The 21,426-nt window shown below is 37.2% G+C and overlaps 1 long non-coding RNA gene across 1 annotated transcript; it reads left to right on the forward strand.

The window, feature by feature from the left end:
- The first annotated feature begins 14,133 nt into the window (after positions 1-14,133).
- On the forward strand, positions 14,134-14,541 carry LOC128093041 (uncharacterized). Its single transcript, XR_008212189.1, has 2 exons — positions 14,134-14,299; positions 14,446-14,541. It is a non-coding gene; the product is annotated as an uncharacterized LOC128093041 (long non-coding RNA).
- Positions 14,542-21,426: the final 6,885 nt, after the last annotated feature.

Genomic DNA, 21,426 nt, shown 5'->3' on the forward strand with positions numbered 1-21,426 from the left:
CTCACACAGCAGTAGCCCCGAACCCTCTTCGATTAGCGAGAAAATTTGTCCCAAAGGGTATGTTTTGTCCCTGATACGGAGCAGCCGTGACTGACTGGTTACGGTGTTCGCTTTGTAAGCGAATGATCCAGGGTTCGATTCCCATCTGCTCTAAACAACAGTTAAGGAAATATGAATTTTTGAAACTCTGAACGAAAAAGCATAATCATTCGAACTGGGGTGCGATCCCTCGTCCTTTGGATTGGTAGAATTAAATTCCCAAAAAAAAGTATTTTCGTCGAAAAAGACACTACAAAGTTTTAAAAAGCTGTTATAAAAATTTTAACATGTCATTGTAAGGGAAATTTAATGTCCGTTTCAAATCTGCATTCACCCAGAGGGGAGCAATTCTCTACGAAATCGGACGATTTTGACCATTTTTATTTTTTTGTATTTTTTGATTTGTGGGGGCCTTCCCTATGACCAAATAAGCTGTTTTGCGTGATTGGTTCACCCATACAAGTCTCCATACAATTTTGGCTGCTGTCCATACAAAAATGGTATGTAAATATTCAAACAGCTGTAACTTTTGAGTGAATTTTCTGATCAATTTGGTGTCTTCGGCAAAGTTGTAGGTATTGTTGAGGCTATTGAGAAAAAAATAGGTAGACGGAAAAAAAAATCAGATTTTTCAATCAACTTTTTTTTGCTAAAACTCAATTTACCAAAATACGTATTTTTTTGATTTTCGAGATTTTTTGATATGTTTTTTTACTTTTGAGCCATTGAGAACCATGGTCAAAAAATCTGCCGCCAAGTTATAAATTTTTGAAAAAAACAGATATTTTTGAAAAAAAAACGAAGTTTCATGCAAAAACAAGTTTGACATTATTTTTCAATGCAAAATTGAATTTGCAATCGAAAAGTACTCTACAGATTTTTTGATAAAGGGCTTCGTTTTCAAGATATCGATACGGAAAGTTTGATTTCAGCAAAATATTTGCAGTTTTTCAATTTTTAAAAATAGTGACCATAAGTGACCATTTCTAAAAATATGTTTTTTGAGAAGTTTAGAAAATTTGCTATAAAATTGTCTAAGAGACATTGAAGATTGGACCTCGGGTTGCTGAGATAGAGCCGCTTTAAGAAAAAGAAACACGAAAATTGAAGTTTTCTTAATCTCACCAAAACAACCCACCATTTTCTAATGACCATATCTCAGCAACTAATGGTCCGATTATCAATGTTAAAACATGAAACATTTGTGAAAAAAATATTTCGAAAATTTTTAAATCAAAACTAACATTTTAAAAGGGCCAAACATTGAATATTACGGCCATTTAAAAGGCCAGTCTTGATTTAAAAAAAAATCCCAAACTTTGAAGGTCTGTACCGAGCTCCAGGGTGCTCAAAACTTCATTGTTATATATACCAAAAGATGCACAAGGATCTGGCCTACACGCCAGTGATGTTTTTGGCAAACGCATTGGTGGCCAAAGTGCCTCAAAAATATTCATTTTTGAAAAAAAACATTTTAACGGGTTAAATCCCATTTGAAATTGAAGAGCGGAGCGCCAGCTCATATTTGGGATTTGGGCTCAGTATGCCCACCGGAACAAACCCCTGAATGCCCGCGAAAAAGTCATTTTTGTTACACTCTAGTAGTCCATATTCATACCTACAACTTTGCCGAAGACATCAAATCGATCAAAAAAATCCTTCAAAAGATACAGATTTTTGAATTTTCATACATCATTTTTGTATGGACAGCTGTCAAATTTGTATGGAAAAGTATATGAATGAACTTATGATGCAAAATGGCTTCTTTGGGCACAAAAAAGTTTTAGCCGGATTGAAAAATAAAAAAAAAACATCGTATGACCGAAATCTCAGAGAATTGATCAGATTCGAAGCGTACATTAAATTTCCCTTAAATGAAAAGTTCCAAACAATTTTACATTTATGTTACGAAAAATGGCAGAGTTTCTATTTTTTTGTGTTTTTAAAAATTATGAACACGTTTTTTCGGAATTTGAGTATCATATCGGGCGCGTAATTTTAGATACACTAAAATTCCAACTTACCATTTCAGGATGCAAATTATTGAAAAACATGTCTTTTTTGCATGTTCAAAAATTGAAGGAGCCGTACCGCCCCTCCGTGACAAGATATCAAAAAATGGACCTCGGATTCGTGGACAGGGACAAAAGTTACCCCTTAGGACAAAGTTTCACGCAAATCGAAGAGGGGTCGGGGCAACTGCTGTGTGTGTTGACGGAGAATGACCCATTGTTTATTTAAAAATGGAGGAGATAAGTACTGCTATAGCCCGTGTCTAGCGGTGTAATGGTAAGCATGGTTTCCTCTCACCTCAGTCGGCCTTGGTTAGATCTCAGTCGGCACCGGTATCATTAAGGGAGTCAATGTCGCTGGTCGTCAATATTACTCACAATCCTATGGAGTTGTATTGAAAATGTACGAAGGTTATCCTTAAGAATACAGAAATGGTAGTTTTAGAGAAATCTGATCATTAACAGTTCACTTTGCCATATGTTACAAAATCATCGTTATAAATTACAATCATGTTCGATTCAGCTTCGTTTACAGCTATCCCAATATGACCGACCAAGCTGACCACAATCTTGGAGGGATTGTTATTTTTCCATCAGCGTAAGGCCGCGGCCGAAATCCATCCTAGCTTAAGCCAAGCCGCTTACCTCCTTCACGCGTACCATAAATTAAGTGGATTAGGCGCAAAATTTTCCCCGGCCCGATTTCATGACGCCATTAGTTAATGAAGTCGAGAAAGCCGTAAGCAGTTGTGCGTGTACAAACTTCGCAACCGAGTTCTCTTCTACCGTCGAGTAGATTCGCATCAATAGATCAACCCTGGTTTGGGGGAAGCCAGTGCTGATGCCGGTGCATAAGTAGGCCAGGGTGGGTAGTGCGTTATTGGCATGGCAAATTGAAACCCAACATCCAAAAACTGAGAATGAACCTCAATCACCAACCTGGACCAAAATGACAACACTTACCCTTCACCGCAGGTTCATCTTGTTAGGGATATCTCGCGAAGCATCCTTTCCTGACCTTTTCCTTTGCAAACAAACTCACATTCAAACACACAAACACAAGAGGGATAATAAATCGAGTGTCGGTACGTGCCTCCCCCTTCGCACGTTGGTGGTGGTTCGTGAAGTGCGTGCGTGAATTGCTTACCTGGCTCCTGGAAGATGCATGATCCAACCGGCCACATTCAAGGGCTTCATCTATCGTTGAGGGGAGATTCTCAACGACCGCGTACCACCGACCAGACCGTTTCTGGGCCCCCGCTACGTGGCCTATGTAAATAATCGGCAAAAGTGGATTGCGGTTTTGGCCGTCGCCCGTTGGGGCTGGAAGTGGCGTTCGGGGTTCTTGAGGCTGAGCCAGCTCAAGTGATGCGTTGTTTGCCGGGCAAGTGTATGTGATTTATATCGCGGCGTCCTGATCTAATTCCAATGTTCTCACAAAACCACAGTATTGAAAACATTGATGGTTAACTGCATTAATGATAGTGATGCAATCTGAGACAAAAATGTTAACACTTGTAGCACCAACGGGGTCAAAACTTACGCGAAACACCAAGGTGGTCAAAAAAGTTGGAAATACAACTTCATCCGGCTGTATCTCGGTGAAAACTCTACCGATTTGGATTTTCTTGTTGCATTCGATCCGGAAGAATTAATCGCCTACAGTAACAATGAAAAAGGCATTTCCAACTTTTTTCCATGTGTTCAAAGAGCCGGTGAAATTGCATTTCCAACTTTTTTGACCCCGTTGGGGCTACAAGTGTTAATTCAGCAGTTGACTTGTAATGAAATTAACGCTATATTTTTTTCAGAAGTGTTTGGTTTATGGGCCAACCATGTTTCAAAATGTTGATTTTATTGCACTTAAAAAAAATTTAGCAACTTTCATTCACAAGTCGTCTCCCTGGTTCCTCTCTCGGTGGAGTCGCTGGTAGGCAAATGGACTAACAATCCAAAGGTCGTCAGTTCGAATCCCGGGATGGATGGAAGCTAAGGTGTAAAAAGAGGTTTATAATTATTTGCTTATATTGGCAATTAGCGGCGAGAAATATTAAACTAACCTAGGACAGAAAGAGGAGAGACAGAATTGAAGATCGCGACAACAGTTTTTTTTTTTAAACCTTTTGTCACATGGTGGATAGATCCAGACAGGGCGCTGGCAGTTATAAGGGGAAAGGAGGTGAAGAAGCTAAGGGCCATTCATTCTAAGTGTAATACTTGGTTGAACTAGCTTTTCAGGGGTCTTCCATTAACCGACACAGAAGGTGTCGGAGAATGTCCCACATAGTTGACACACGATAATTTCTTTTCGTGTTTCGTCATCTATGGGACGACCCCCAAAAAGCTAGCTCAACCAAACTCGCTATATACTCTTAGTGGCGCACTTCGATTCTACCGATGGATTTCTTTTTTCAGATATTATCTACCGAAATGTTGCTGCTTGAGAGCACTCTGTACCGATAGTTCCTACTTTCGAACAAATACCGATAGATGAGTTTATTGTTTTTTCTTTTTACCAACTTATTTTTTGCTTTACAATATTGTTTTGATCACCGGAAGTCAATTATAATTATTTGCTTATATTGGCAATTTGCGGCGAGAAATATTAAGCTAACCTAGGACAGAAAGAGGAGAGACAGAATTGAAGATCGCGACAACAGTTTTTTTTTTTTTTCAAATTCCAAATTTGAGCTCATTCTGACCACGAGAACCCCTCCCTCCAATCGCTTAAAGTTTGTATGGGAAAAATCGTCAAAATGTATGGAGAAAAGCAACTGTTTAACTTTGTTACCTGTGGAAGGCGCCATAATTATCCGATTCTTACCATTTCTTAAATGTAAAACCTTCATTAAATTTAGAACAACTTTTCCCAAGACACCATATTTTTAGGATTTTTTCCCGCGAAGTTATTAGCGCCCAAAACTGACCCTTTTTGCGCGGCCAGCTGTAAGGGGCTACCTAACAACGATGTTTATTTCCAATTCGTACACGCACGTGCTCTCTCTCAGGTTCAAACTCTCTCACGAGCTTGCTCGCCTGCCTGCCTGCCTGCCTGTTTACCTACAAGCGCGCGCGCTGTTTCTCTGCTTGGACTTTTGTCGTCGTCGTCGTTTCGTTTGCTATCCGCTGCGCTGCGTTTCTGGCATGTTTATTATAATTTTCAACTAAAATAGCAGGATTGTTTTGAGATATATTTAGCATATAAATTCTTAAATTATGACAAAAATAAAAAAACTGCGCTGAAAAAAAGCTTAGGCTCGATTAAAAAATTACAGCAAATGTCATGAGAACAGGGTTTGTTTGTTTTTCCAAGCATTACACGCAGTTTTTCGTATATGCTAAAGAAACATGATAATGATTCAATTATTTAAAAAAAAAACTCTTCAGGTAATATAAATGTTGTTCCTTTAGGTAGTTTGCTTTGACAAAAATATACTTAGTACAAATCAAGACAATTTTACAATTATTGCTGCAAATTTTCATTCATACTCCCTAAAATTATTTTTTTATTCTTTCTGGAAATTTCTTTCTATGTTCCTAGACCACCTGCAACAAATATTGCAACTGTTTATCATTTTTTGTCAGTTTACCTGTAAATTTTTCGATTCAGGAAACATCTCTTTCTGCACAATCGTTAACTACCTTCAGATCTTGCAGTTGCGGCCTTCCTTTAAGATACTCATTTGGATTCAGTTTAAAAAAATCTAAAGAAAATTCCTTCCTTTTTTATCTAAAAAAAACTGCATGGTATTTCTTGTAACAAAAGCCGATAAATTAAAATCCAAAACGTTTGCAATTAGGTTTGGATCAGAACAGATGACGATTCATGTATGAACTAATTCATCAAATTTGTATTCTCTCTCACACGCTCTTATAATATGATATCTTTTGTTGATCACATATTACATTAAATTTTATATCTCAAAACTAGAGGGTGACGATTCTCGAGATTTTCAATTTCCCGGGAATCGAGAGTTGAATTTTGCCATTTCCCGGGAATTCCCGGGACCCGGGAGTTTTTTTTTCTTCGTCAATAGTGGCAATAATTTAAAAGAAAATAATATTGTTTTCTTTTCAATCAATTAAGTTACATTTAATTCATACTTATTCTATGAAACGTTAACTTCAGTATCCTTTTTATCTGAGGAACTATATCTACCTTTCGATTTGAATCTGCAAATACAAGATCGTTTCTTGTGCTTTTTGGGACTCAAAATTGTAGTTTGGAATGTTAACGAATCTTTATTCGCACTGAGTGGTTTTCTAAAGTTTCACAAGCTTGTTGGATGAACTTCTTATTAGTTTTTTTGTGAAGTAAAAAAATAGCTTATATATAATTTCCCAGTATCGAGATATTTGCAATATGATGAAAAACAATTTAAACAAGTTTTTTTTCTTTTTAAGGTCAACTGTTAATATTCATTGAAAAAAAAATTACAGTTATCAGGAAAATCCGAATGTTCTCAATTGGTGGACCTTAGCTTTACAAAGATTGACTTATTGACATCAAACAAGAAAATTACCTTGATACAGCAAAATTACTCTAGGGACCGCCCGTGTGGATCAATCGGACCGCGCACTGGACTCACAATCCAGAGGTCGCCGGTTCGAATCCCGCGGCGGGCGCTCTAAAATTCTTTGTGTAAATATGGGTATTCGGCGCCGTCGCTCCGTGCCATACTTTCATACACTTAGGAGCCCAGGGCGGCGAAGTCCTTGTAGATAAAAGGAAGACACTAGTGGTTGGTACTAGCAATGGTGGCCGACAGATATAAAGTCAACTTCGTTTTTTTACTTGAAAAAACACAGGTTATGAGGGTTGCTATGCTCAGTAGAGGATATGATAATTAAACTTATTTTCAAAAGGTTTCCCTTTTAGAAGTAATAAATAATTTTTGTTTTATAAAACTTTAGATTTCATTTCTGGGTTGTAAATTTTGGGGTCCAATTTTTTTGGCTTCTCTCAATTAAAGTTATTGGAATTTTTGACAAGTTAAATTTTAAACTTTCTGAATTACAAGATCAGAGAAGCATTGGTTTATTCGAACCTGGACAGCGAACATTAACTTGGAAGTTCTAAACATTGTTTTTTTTTTTTCAAAATAATTTTCGGATTAGTTTATATAATTTTGTTTCTTTTTTTTAAGTATAAAATTTCCCGGGAGTCTCGACCGAATTTCCCGGGAATCGAGAGGTCCAAAAATGGTCGATTTCCCGGGAAATTTTTCCCGGGAATTCCCGCTCGTCACCCTCTACTCAAAATAAACCTGGTATTTTAGTTCAACATTATAATAAACATGCCACGAACGCACTATGGGGTATTTCCATATAAGCGAGCGGCCAAAAATATTTTTTTGCTTTTTTAAGACTTTTTTGTGTTGTTTGTACTTAGTATAATGAAAACAAATGAATTTTGATATTTTTCCAAAAAAAAAGTTTAATTTTCGATTTTTTCATATATTTGAGGCCACATGCATTAAAGTGGTGAATTTTAATATTCTTGCTCTGTCTATTTGATGCACGGAATGGCGGTTTATGCTATGTTAAAGTTTCTGATTTACGTTCAATCTCTCTCCTCTTTTTCTTAAGTTTAAATCCACCTCTCTTTGAGGACCCCCCCCCCCCCCCCATCACCCTCCAATTAAAATTTGATTTTTGCGGTGTTTTAGAATTTTAGACGGTTTATTTTATGGAACATTGTATGGATTCTCGTCCACGTTTTTGGTTGATCCACTTGCAAAATTCACGTTTTCCACGATAAATTCTTCTAAATCAAAATCACTATGTAACCGATTGTCTTTAGATTACTTAAAATATGAACTTCTTCTATGGGCTTTTGTATACCTCGTTTTGAAGCTACAGAACAGCATGCGTAGTTTTTCCTCTGTGGGTTTTTCCTGAGTTGATCATGTGATGGTTCTGCAATGTTGTAATTCTTACAAATATACTCGAAAGCAGTTCTCACGTTTTCAGAATAGTGCTTCGTTATATCGTACAGGGACACTACGGTATTATTATCCATACTTTCAAAAGAACACAACAACGAACTGATATGAATATTCGACGAATCGTTTCTGTAAACCTAAGTACCGTAAACTGGGGTGACTTTGATAGCCCGGGGTGACATTGATAGAAATTTGATTTGGCCACTATTTTTGATACATCCAATGTGACAGTCACATTTTTGCATATATGCTCGATATGTTCGATAATAAGCTTTCCCTTAATGCTTACATACTCAAAATTCTCAAAAATGTTTAAATATTAATTTGACGGGCATTTGAAAAACCTATCAAAGTCACCCCGGGCTATCAAAGTCACCCCAGTATGACGGTACCAACAAAGTCATGAATATCAAATCAATTTCAAAACATACATAGCAGGTACGTCATTTCTGCCTCCGCAGGTAAATAATGTGATTTTAACCAAGCGTATCCCGAGCAGGGGTAAATAACACGGGAATACCAAATTTTGGTATTACTTGGGCAAATAACAGCGACCAAAATGTGCCCTTGGTTGCCCAGTAATAGATGGTAAAATACCATGAAATCATACCAAAATCTTATATGTGGAAGGGCACAACAATACCATACCATGTTATTCCAAAGGTAAAATAATACCACAAAATAAAATCATTTCAATACCAAGTTGAGGTCTTCTGGATTTTTGAACATTGCTTGAATACCAAAACTTGGTATTGTCATGGTTTTAATTTTAGGTATTCCCGCGCCCTTGGAAAATCATATTTTGGTATTCCTGTGGTCTTCCACAAACATGATATTGGTTTGATTTCATGGTATTTTACCATCTATTACTGGGCAACCAAGAGCACATTTTGGTCGCTGGTATTTGCACAAGTAATACCAAAATTTGCTATTTTCATACCATTTTTAGTGCAGCAGTTGCAGTTAGTGAAAAAAACGTAAATGATCCTTATGCAACAACCAAATCTACTCACCTGATGATTCCATGTTGTTTTTAGTGATATTCTTCACCACACCGAATGCATTTGTCATTGATGAACGGCTGTACTTGAAGTTCTTGAAGCTTCTGAAAAATAACAAGATTGAAAAATAAGTATTATTAAAATGAAACTGGATTGAAATTCACCAAAATTCAATAATCTGTTGATTGACTCGTTTTTCAAAGTATTTGGTTATCCCAACTTAGAAAAATTTCAACGTTTTTGAAAAAAATTTTAGTGGGTATATCATAAAAAAAATTAAATCAGCTTTAACATTTTTGGGATTCAAGTCATTTTAGCGCAAAATTAATTATCTCGTCAAAAATTTAAAAAAATCCATAGTTTCAGAGGAATTTGATAAAACACTTTAATATCAAAATAATACCAAAATGTGCCATCCTGACTTAGAAAATTTTCCACAATTTTAAGTCATTTCTGTAGGGGGTATATCAAAAATGTTTAAAATCAAGTTTGAAATTTCCGGTTTTCAATGAAAGCATTCGCTTTGAGACATCATTTTAGCGCAAAATTAATTATTTTGTCAAAATTGGTCAAAATTTTCCCATAGTTTCAGAGGAAATTGATAAAACACTTTAATACCAAAATAATACCAAAATGTGGTGTTCGACCATTGACAAATTCTGCAATTTTGCAATATCAAAACAATACCTTAAATTGGTATGATACCACATTTTGCTCTTGCATAATCCTTAAGACAAATTTTTAAGGGTCCAGGAATACCAAAATTTGGTATTGATACCAGAGAAAGGTATTATTACGCATTTCCCTTGTTATTTACCCATGCTCGGGATACGCGAAATCATTAATTTTCTTGCATGAATCAAAATGTTCAAAATGGCATAACTCAAAAAGTGCACATAAGTGCACTTTGAAATTTGGAGACAAGTTAGGACATGGTTCAAATTTTAAGCTGCAAAATTTTCAGATCGCACAAATGCACACAAAAAAAGTACTCCATTAACAAAGTCGAAAAAAACTAAATTTTGAATAAAAATCCATCTTTTTTGATTTTTATTATTTTTTTTAGCCTATAAAAGTGTGTTTTGTAAAATGTTATTGAAAAGTTGAATCAATTACCTTTCTGAATATTTATAATGATGCAGGAAAAAATACATAAACAGCTACACAGTACAACTATGAAAAATATTCATTTTTTTGTCAAAAAAACATGTTTTTTCTTACCATTTTCGCCTTTGAAGGTCTGCAATTCAGTGAATTTTGAACCTACAACTTTCAAACTCCGGATTTTTCTTAGTTAGAATGTTTATTTTCGAAAAAAATACCAAAAAAAATAATTAGAGTATGTCGGTTTTTCGATTTATGGCCGCCTGAAACCCCATAGTGGAACGCAGCGCAGCGGATAGCAAACGAAAACGACGACGACGACAAAAGTCCAAGCAGAGAAACAGCGCGCGCGCTCGTAGGTAAACAGGCAGGCAGGCAGGCAGGCGAGCAAGCTCGTGAGAGAGTTTGAACCTGAGAGAGAGCACGTGTGTGTACGAATTGGAAATAAACATCGTTGTTAGGTAGCCCCTTACAGCTGGCCGCGCAAAAATGGTCAGTTTTGGGCGCTAATAACTTCGCGGGAAAAAATCCTAAAAATATGGTGTCTTCGGGAAAGTTGTTCTAAATTTAATGAAGGTTCTACATTTAAGAAATGATAAGAATCGGATAATTATGGTGCCTTCCACAGGTAACAAAGTTAAACAGTTGCTTTTCTCCATACATTTTGACGATTTTTCCCATACAAACTTTAAGCGATTGGAGGGAGGGGTTCCCGTGGTCAGAATGAGCTCAAATTTGGAATTTAGCCTAGTGATGGGTCAATCTTTGATTTCAGGGGGTAGCCCCAAAAAAGTCCGGATTTGGACCACCCTAATGGGTACTGATTAAAAAAACAATAACTGCGACTATTAAAAAAAAAAAAAACTTACCTAAAAATGGCTACAACTTGAAAACGGTGCACTTTATGAGTATTTTTTGAAAAAATGAAGTTGAATAGTTTTGGCGTTCGATATTTTGATTTTTGAAAAAAAAAACAGTATTGATTCAAAAATTCATGACTCGGTCAAAGTTTTTTTGTCCGTTCAGGAAATTTCTGAAAAGTTGGCAAATGATGTCCTCTGAAATATGTCAGAAAATATAAAAATAAGAATAGTGTTTTTTATGCAATTCAAGTTTTAGTGATAAAAAGTGAAATTAAAAAAAATGTTTTACCGTGCATCATTTTTTTTCAGTGTAGTTTTTAACCATACCTAGAACTTTCTCCAAGACACCAAATCGAACAAAAAATTCCTTCAAAAGATACAGATTTATGAACATTCATACATCATTTTTGTATGGACAGCTGCCAAATTTGTATGAGAAATTATATGGACGAACCAATGATGCAAAATGGCTTCTTTGGAAAAATCGAAGGCACCAAAAAAGTTTCAGTCGGATTAAAAAATACAAAAATTGAAAATAAAAAATACCGTTTTCGTAGCGAATTTCTCAGATGAAAAATGAGTACAAGGCCGTTGCGAATATTTTTCAAAGTTTATGTCGCCCCCCTTCAAAATCGGTTTGAAAAATCAGGGGGCAAAAAACTTCAAAATTTTTAAAGAAGTAGTAGCCTAATCAACTAAAAACAATTAGAAATGCATTTTCATGCGCTTTAAACCATATTTCTAGAGCAACACGAGAAAAGGGCAGATAAGCACAAAACCCGAAATTTTAAACAATAGCCTGCCTTCCCAACTATCTCGAAACGTTGCGGGTTTTGATAAATAGTTTCTTGATTTCTCGGGATTTGCTTAATAGTTCTATCTATAAAAATGCTTATGCGCCATTTTCAAATGTTGCTCCAGATTTAGCATGTCTGGGATCGAATAAAAATAACTTCAGTTTTTGTGGAATTCCAATGTACAGCAACGCAAAAAGTTTTTTTTTTCGGCGTAAAAAAAAAATCTCTTCAATAATTGGCAGGTGTATATGCACTTTAAAACACTTTTTTGATTCAAATGTTAAGACCATAGCTTGTTATTTAAATTTTTATATTTTTAATAGTCAGCTGCTTGATATAATACAACATATTATTAAATTCAGTAAAAATATTTTGATTTTTATTTCGTAAAAAGTATCTTGATGAGCAGGAACAATAAATTTTATTTTTCCTCAAGTTAAAATGCTTTCCGCAAAGTTGATCATAATTTGACACAATCACAACTGATTTTAACTTGAAAAACATAAACCACGTGTCACGCTGATCAGGGTCATCGGAGATTTGAAACATCTCCATATTTTGTCCATCTTTCGCCAAAAACTACAAAAACTCACAAAACAACGTTTTTTGAAACATTTTTTTTGTTAAATTTTAATCATTAATCGGAACAGCGCAAAGCTGCTTCAGGTTCTAAATCTAAACTATATTTATATACACAAAACTTTCAATACCTAAAATTAATAGTTCACATCTTAAGATCATAAAAACTAATACAAACTTAGATTATAAAAAAAATATATTTTTGGTTTGAAAATCTGGGATACCATTAGTTTTTAAAGCCTTGAAACGCTGGTGGAATTGGGGCAGTTCGAACTGGTGTGAAAGCAGCGACAGAACTCGCACCACACAGGATATGAGAAAATAGAAGGTTGGTTCCAATATATTTATCTTAAGCGTAGAAGAGAGGTTTTGTTGTTTACATTAATTTAAATTATAAGATACAACAGAATAAAAATCTTTCAACATTTTTTTTTCTCTGAATTAAAAATGCAAACCCCTTTAAATATTGCAACTGTATTAAACTTCAGGGCCAATGACTCCAGTAAACAATACACAATTGGAAAATCTTTCCTCTCCAGCCACGTTCGTGATTTCATCGCAAGCATTACAGGTGCAGGCGCATACGTGCAGAAAAAAACGAAATTCGAAAAATCCCTCCAAGCCCACCACGACTGGGGACGTTGTAACCGTTTCGTTGAAACCAGGTCCGACCTGAGCAATCGACGATTTTTTTTTTTTCTCACACCGTTTCCATTTCCCGCCGAAAACTGTCCACGCTTTTCCGCGTCACGGGCACGGGCAAAAGGTAAATATATCGAAATCAATTACTTTGGTGTTAATAATAAATACACCAACCGACACACATACATCCGCACACACACGTGGAATGAATTATTCTCCGCTGGAACGCAATGTTCATTCCCACCCACCCCTCCAAAGGTGGGTGGCACATTTTCACCCACAGCTAACCGTCGTCGTCGTCGCTCATTCGTTCGTCGTTTGTGTTTGATTTTTGCTGCCTGCGCGCGTTGTTTGCTCAAGCAACACACGGTAAATATACAGCTTAATTGAAAAAGGTATTTTGCCTCTCTCGATATATGTGTGGCACTCTCTCTCTCTCTTGGGCCAGGATGCGATCTGCACACATTCGCACGCGCGCACGTTGATCACGTTGATTTTTTCTCTTCTTTTTTTCGCTGCCCTCCACCGTTTCTCTACGTGCCAAAAGCTATTGGCATAAAAGCGAAAAAGGTTTTCGCGCAAAGCTTTGTGCCGAACGGAGTGCGGAGCACGGAAAATTATGTGTTAATGATTATCAATATTAAATTGGTAACGTTTAGGAGATGAACTTAGCATGACATTTTTGGCCATTGCAAATATTTTTCTTAACTTTTAAAAAATATGTGCATAGGCCTTACTTAAAAAAAAATTCACTGAAAATTTACAATTTCAAAATCTCTTATCACCCTCAAATCTGGTTGAGCTTACGGTGTTTCTTTTTTGAGTACATGAAAATAAAAAAAAATCGTTTCTTTTTAAGACATATTCAGAAATGTCGTTAAATCTCGATAGATTCATGTCCATAACCATCAGGGTAGTTAAAATATCAAAATATCAGCTCGCAGCATCTACAATTACCCCGCCTGAATATTCATGCCTCAAATACAACTGCTCTTCTCTCATTATTGAAACTCTCAGCACCGAACATAGCCGAACAGGTTTTCGTGTTTACACACTCGCGATTGACATTTTCCTTTTCTCTCTCATTCTGTTTGTTTTGTTTTTTTTTTGCAATAAAATGTTGCTGATAAAACGTATTATTTGAATTTTGCCTTTTTGCCTTTCTCACCTTACTGAGGAAAGGCTATAAAATCACTCGAAAACTGAACTTCTCAATTAGACCTCCTAGACCCACCTTCATGTATACCTATCGACTCAGAATCGAATTCTGAGCAAATGTCTGTGTGTGTGTGTGTGTGTGTGTGTGTGTGTGTGTGTGTGTGTGTGTGTGTGTGTGTGTGTGTGTGTGTGTGTGTGTGTGTGTGTGTGTGTGTGTGTGTGTGTGTGTGTGTGTGTGTGTGTGTGTGTGTGTGTGTGTGTGTGTGTGTGTGTGTGTGTGTGTGTGTGTGTGTGTGTGTGTGTAGGGATGTGGGTCTGTGCACCAAAAAATATGCACTCGATTATCTCAGCACTGGCTTAACCGATTTGGACCGTTTTGGTCTCATTCGATTCGTCTTGGGGTCCCATAAGTCCCTATTGAAAATTATGAAGTTTAGTAAAGTACTTCAAAAGTTATGCTAAAAAAAACGATTTTGACTAAAGTCCGGAAGATTGTAAAAAGGGTGGTTTTTGTAAGCAACCCCAGCATGTTATACATTTCTAGAAAGGTAATCAAAAGACCTTTCCAACGCGTCCAAAACATTGAAGATCTGACAACCCTATCAAAAGTTATAAGCACTTAAGAGTTATTTATACACTTTTTGGAGGCTAGTTCTCAGATATTTAGATGAAAACGTATTCCAAATATATCAATATATCATGCGACCTATCTTTGGATAGGTAATTTAAAGACCTTCCCACGAGCGTGTCTATTTTGGAGAGCATTACCCTTTGAATGAGAGGAAGGCACCAACCACCTAAGGGTGGATTAAGTAACGTTTTTTTAATTTATGTCAAATAGGGAATCGGTTGTACCCGACCCTCTCCGATATCAATTAAACTTTGTAGACATGTTATCCTAGGCATATATAAGCCATTTTTGTGTATATGGAGTCAGTTACACTCGATAATGACATTTGAGAAGGGCGTAAGTGTTTTAAATATTGAGCAATTCCAGCTCAAATCAGGATTTTTTTCTGGTACTTTTGTACCCAACCCTCTCCGATTTCAATGAATCTTTGTAGACATGTTATCCTAGGCCTATATAAGCCGTTTTTGTGTACATGAAGCCTATTGTACTCGAAAATATCATTTGAGAAGGACGTAAGGTTTTTAAATATTTTTGTATTTTGTAATTTAAAAATTACTGTATCTCGAAGCCGTTGCGTCGTATCAAAAAATTGTCAAAGACAAACTTATAGGACAAAGTTATGAGAAATTGGACGAGCTTTCCGGTAAAAATATTTACGAGGCTGAAAAACCAAGTCTGTCATATAGAAATTGCTGAAAATCACCAAAAAACCCGTTTTTTCAACATTTTCATTTTTAAATCCGCTGTATCTTCACAAGGATTGGACATAGGACGATGGTCAATATAGAGACTTTTATGAAAAAATTGTCTGGAGAATCGATTCCCACTACCGGATTTTAAAAATTTTGACGTTTAGACCACTGTTGCGACGGAGCGCATCCGAAGCAGCCCCTTGTTCTGCGTCAGTGTCAGTGTTTGTGTATTGTTTGACTGGTGCCCGTGCTGTCGCTTAGAATTGAATAAAGAAATCAAAACAATCTGAGCAAGCGGGAGCACGGGCGCAGCTGGACAGGTCAGCTGCGAAAAGACACCAAATCTGTGAGTAATTGTAATGTTGTGAACTGTTAAATGTTATTAATAAGAAAATATACATTTTCAGTTTTGAAGCATGAGGAAAATAATAAGTTTTATTTTACTCTGCTACCGAAAACGGTGCCCGCGATGAGCATCCTCCCGCCTGTCTCAACAACCACTTTTCAAAAAAACAGTTTTAGTAAATGATTTTTGTATTTTTTTAGGAGCGACATACCATCCTGCATTTTTCAATTCAATTCAGTTTTTATTTTCGAATAAACAAGTTGCAATAAGTTCAATTTGTGTACAATACAGAGTTTTGGAGTTCCTTGCAGCTGTGTGTTACACTAGTCCATGTTGGAGGAATTATTGTTTTGACTATGGGCTTAACAAAAAGTAAGAAAAGTTTCAAAAAACTTACTAGAGTTACTAAGGAAAAAGGATAGGGGAGAAAAGCTTACAACTAGATCACAGTTCAAATTTATCGAGTATAGATGTACTTGATCATTAATTCGCCTAAAGCCATGAATTGTTCCGCCTTGTTACGGCAGGCCTTGAACCGCGTCAGCATCTCACCCGCGAGAGTGAAGAACTCTGGCAGGGTGAAAAGATCTTCGCCAGTTATTTCTTGCTGCGCCGAATCGCCGCAACCGGCAACGACGCTGGCAAAAGATCGTCCCCAGCCAGGAGGAGACGTTAAATTGTTCGATGGGACCGTACGCTGCCCAGCTACAGGAACGGTTGTGCTCGTACTGCGGTGAGGAGGGCGGGACGCTGCCGGTTTCTTCTTCCTCTTTTCCTGGTCCTCGATGTATGCTTTCCGTGCGCTGCATCCACGGTAATTGCTGGTATGATTACCTTCGCAGTTGGCGCACTTGATGCGCGGCTTGGTTTGGGCTGCGTCGTCCCCCAAATCCACCTTCCGTGGCAGTGAACACACCTCAGAAAGGTGTGTGCCACCGCATTTCACACAACGCGGCTGGAGGTTGCAGTGTCGCGAGCCGTGGCCGTACTTCTGGCAACGGTGACATTGCGCTGCGTCGTTTGGGTGTTTCGAGTAAAACCGCCAGTTTACCCAAAACCCGTCCAACGTTTTAATCCGCCGCAGGTCCTGGATCTTGACGGTGCCGCGGTTGAAGTACAACAAGTACAGCGTGTGCGTACCTGTCTCTGTTGTCTTGCGCGAGAGCACTTTTATCTCCCGCGGTCGTACTTTCGCATTTTGGAGGTGTTCCTCCAGCTGCGAAATGGGGCGATCCATATACCCACCAAGGACAACTTTCACGGGGACGTCATCAGCATGGTTAAATGTGTAGTGCCTTATGCCATTTGCTTTGAGCGTCGCAATCACATCGGCAAAACTTTTTTTGTCGAGTGTGATCACTTGCACAGCAGTTTTGCCTAGCTTCAACGAATATTTATTGCCCTCGAGGAGCTCATCAATATCGTCTGCGAGATGGCCCAGACAATAGATAGGCGGCGGCCTTCGTTCTTGCGATCGCGTTTTGTTCTTCTCCTTTGCGCTGGACTCAGGAATGTTGCTATTGTCGTCGTCGTCGTCACTGGTCGTTTCGCCGTCTTCTTCCTCTTCCCCGCTGAGGGGCTCGTACGGGTTGCTGATAGTTATTCCACCCGTTGATTTATTGCCGTCGAGTTTCGGCACGTTCACCTGGCTGGAACCGGCGGCGACTCTCCCACGTGTTCTCACGGGACTACGTGGAGGGAATCCACGTGGGGAAATCCCACGTGGCCGGTATTCCGGGTGCAGGAGGTTTTTGTCGATGACACTGTCGCTCGTTTTAGCGATGGCGGTGGTTTTGGCGATGGTTTGTTTACCACCTTTTTGCACTCGGCCGGCGGAGGAACTTCGCGAATGTTTCGAGGCCGCACTCGAGCTGCCACGGCCCCGGCCGGACTTCGGCATCTCGGGGAGGCAGTTTCGCGGATAAACTGGTAACTCGCGACGTTAAAATCGAAAAAACTTGAGGAGCGTCGAACACCGTGTTGTTGCTGGCTCAAGCGTTGCCAGTGTTCTGCGCCATCCTGCATTTTTCGTCAGTCTTTTGGTAACATTTTAGGCTATTTCCTCAAAAATTTTGAACGAAAAAAAGTCGTGACATCACCTTTAAATTTAAGTTTTAGACTTAAAAATCAAAAAATCTCATAGATGTGGCATGTATTTTTGTTTCAATGATTTTTTTTTTTTCAGAAAGCCCGTACAATTTCCTTTAAGTTTGTCTTTGACCATTATTTGATACGACGCAACGGCTTCGAGATACAGTATTTTTTAAATTACAAAATACAAAAATATTTAAATACCTTACGTCCTTCTCCAATGTTATTTTCGAGTACAATAGGCTTCATATACACAAAAACGGCTTATATAGGCCTAGGATAACATGTCTACAAAGATTCATTGAAATCGGAGAGGGTCGGGTACAAAAGCACCAGAAAAAATCCTGATTTGAGCTGGAATGGCTCTATTTTTGTATTTCGTAATTTAAATTTTGCTGTATTTCGAAGCCGTTGCATCGTACCAAAAAGTGGTCAAAGACAAACTTGTAGGAAATTTGACGGGCTTTCCGAAAAAATACTCCGAAAGAAAAAAACACTGCACTTTAATGAGATTTTTTGATTTTTAAGTTTAAAAGTCAAATTTGAAGAAGAGCCCACGATTTTTTTTCGATTATTTTTTTTTTGTGAAAATAGCCTTTGATGTTACAAAAAGACTTACGAAAAATGCAGGATGGAGCAACTCACCTTAAAAATATACAAAAATCATTTTCTGAAACTGTTTTTTTGAAACGTCAAAATTTTCAAAAACTGAATACGGGAATCGATTCTCCAGACAATTTTACATAAAAGTCTCCATATTGACCATTGTCCTAAATCCAATCCTTGTGAAGTTACAGCGGTTTTACAAATAAAAATGTTGAAAAAATAAGTTTTTCAATGGGGTTTGGCAATTTCTATATGACAGACTTGATTTTTTTTTTCAGTCAAAAACAGTTTCAGTAAATGATTTTTGTGTTTTTTTAGATGAGTTGTTCCATCCTGCATTTTTCGTGAGTCTTTTTGTAACATCTTAGGCTATTTTCACAAAAAATTTGAACGAAAATAAATCGTGGGCTCACTTTAAAATTTGACTTTTAAACATAAAAAGCAAAAATTCTCATAAAAGTAGAGTGTTTTTTTCTTTCAGTGTATTTTTTTCGGAAAGCCCGTAAAATTTCCTACAAGTTTGTCTTTGACCACTTTTTGATACGATGCAACGGCTTCAAGATACAGCAATATATAATTTACGAAATACAAAAATATTTGAAACACTTACGCCCTTCTCAAATGTGATTGTCGAGTGAAACTGGCTCCATATACACAAAAATGGCTTTCATAGGCCTAGGATAACATGTCTACAAAGTTACATTGAAATCGGAGAGGGTCAAGAAAAAAGTACCTAAAAAATTCCTGTTTTGTGCTGCAATTGCTCACACGACTTTCAAATTATTTTGTTTTGGCTGCTATGTCTGTTGTCTGGGATAACATTTTATAGAACTGTTTTCAGAACAACTTACCTTGAAAAGTATTAGTTTTGGCCCAATTTCATAGAACAAAACAACTTTCTGCAAAATTTCTGGAGTTAATTTCATTTCATATGATGAAGACACACTGCCTACTCCGATACTGTAAGGATGATATATTTAGCTGAAACATGAAAATTATGTCAAATTTGATTAAATTCATAGATTTTTTATTACAATCCTTAAAAAAATCTTAGTAGACGGTGTTCATTCGATTTCTCGAGAAATAATTTGACCAACATGAAAACAAATAGCTATTACGAACAATTCTCGAGGAAATACGATGGTGTCGTTTAATTAATTAATAGATGAGAGTCTAGTGCTATCAAACCTTTAATTACAATTAAACAGCAAGATAAGCGTTGTGCAGTCATTCGGAATTGTGCGACCTTTATTGCTAATGCTAATGCCAATGCCAATGTTTACTTTGTAAGCGAATGATTATGGGTTAGATTATCATCTTGCTCCTAGTTGACAAAAGTATTCTTGAACATTTAAATAAGATCGTTTTTTTTTTTTTGTTGGATTGAAAATCTGTCAGGCGAAAATTGAAATATTTTAATGGCATCCAGAATTCACCACACTTGGTTGGAAAAAATATTAATCTTGAGAAGAATTTTAACTGTATCTGTAACGTTTCAATGCTAAAAATAAATGCCGTCAACAAAAGAAAGTGAGTTCTCCTAATTTGGTTATCAGAAAAATCAAAACACTTTTTTCCGTGTTTCAACCTCCATCGATGAATCCTTCACCGAGCAAACTCACACAAAAAAAAAACAATCAGCCCGTTTACCTCTTTTGCGAACGAGAAGAAACGTAAACATTTATTAATAACATTAATTTTTATTAATTCCACTGTTTGCGATTTCATTGGATCGTGATAATATTCATGATTACCGATTTTTCCTCCTCAACCCACCAGAAAAACTCAGATTGGTGCTGAGAGCTATGTGAGCAGTAATAAAATATTCATCGCGCATTGTGAGAAGATAATTAAGTGTTGAAGTGAGGGAAAATGAACTTTTTGAGTAATTTTCATTCAGTTTTTTTTTGGATATCTAACATCGATGCTTCTTACCCAAAAATTGATGAAAAAATGCCAGTTTGCACATTTCCCAGTTTGTTTGAATTGTGGGGATGTATCGAACACGGTTGATCTTCCCTTTGCATTAGAACACTGCTCCGTGTAGGGGAAATTTCCCGGAGTGCCTGGCTAAGCAACAGCAGCAGTTGCTGCCAAAGCGAGCTGGGAAAATCCAATCCAGAAACTCGAGAAGCTCACAGCGAAGACGCATCTGTTCTTGTTTACCATTCAATAAACTCGGTAATTGCGAAATCAAGTGAATCAGTAAATAAAATACGATCCTGTTGCGGAGCGAGGCGGCTGGAAATGTGATGATTTCTATTTTTCCGTTTACTTTTGCCGGGTGTCGTTGTTTTCCCTTTGATGAGCGTGTTTGCTGGGTTTGGGTTCTGGTTTCCCGAGAACTTTGAAAAGTATCGAGTTGTTTGCTATTTTAAGGGCAACTCCAGGAATTAAAATCATTCATTTGAATCGTAAATTTAAGATCAAGATTCAACCATTTTTTATTTACAAAATTGCAAAAAAGTGATAACATGATTGTTCAAGATTTTTGAAGCAGAAATTGAAACACAAAAATGTTCCAAACTTGAACACCATTCAAGCAGATTGCACAACCATCAGGCGTGTAATTGAAGTCAGAAAATACACACCCACACACGTGCGTTTGTTTCTTCACTCGCTCATCGGAGAACGCAGAGTGCAGCTAAAATAATTAAAATTTAATTAACTTCACCATCCATTATGCAGGGGGACTCTGCGTCCGGTGAACGGTCACTTCCGATGGGAGTTGTCCACGTGTGTCCACGCGAGACACAATGGAACCGCTTGCCGATGGGAAAAGTTATGCAATTTAGCTCAAGCTGGGATGGGATAAACAAAGAGAAAAAAACCTATTGTCAAACTAAACCACTTTCAACATGGCCGCTTCTGTCAACCTAAACCAGTCCTTTCTTATGAGGAGAAAATGAGAAGTATTGTA

This window comes from Culex pipiens, chromosome 2 (genome assembly GCF_016801865.2).
Source record: "Culex pipiens pallens isolate TS chromosome 2, TS_CPP_V2, whole genome shotgun sequence".
NCBI classification, from domain to species: Eukaryota; Metazoa; Arthropoda; class Insecta; order Diptera; family Culicidae; genus Culex; species Culex pipiens.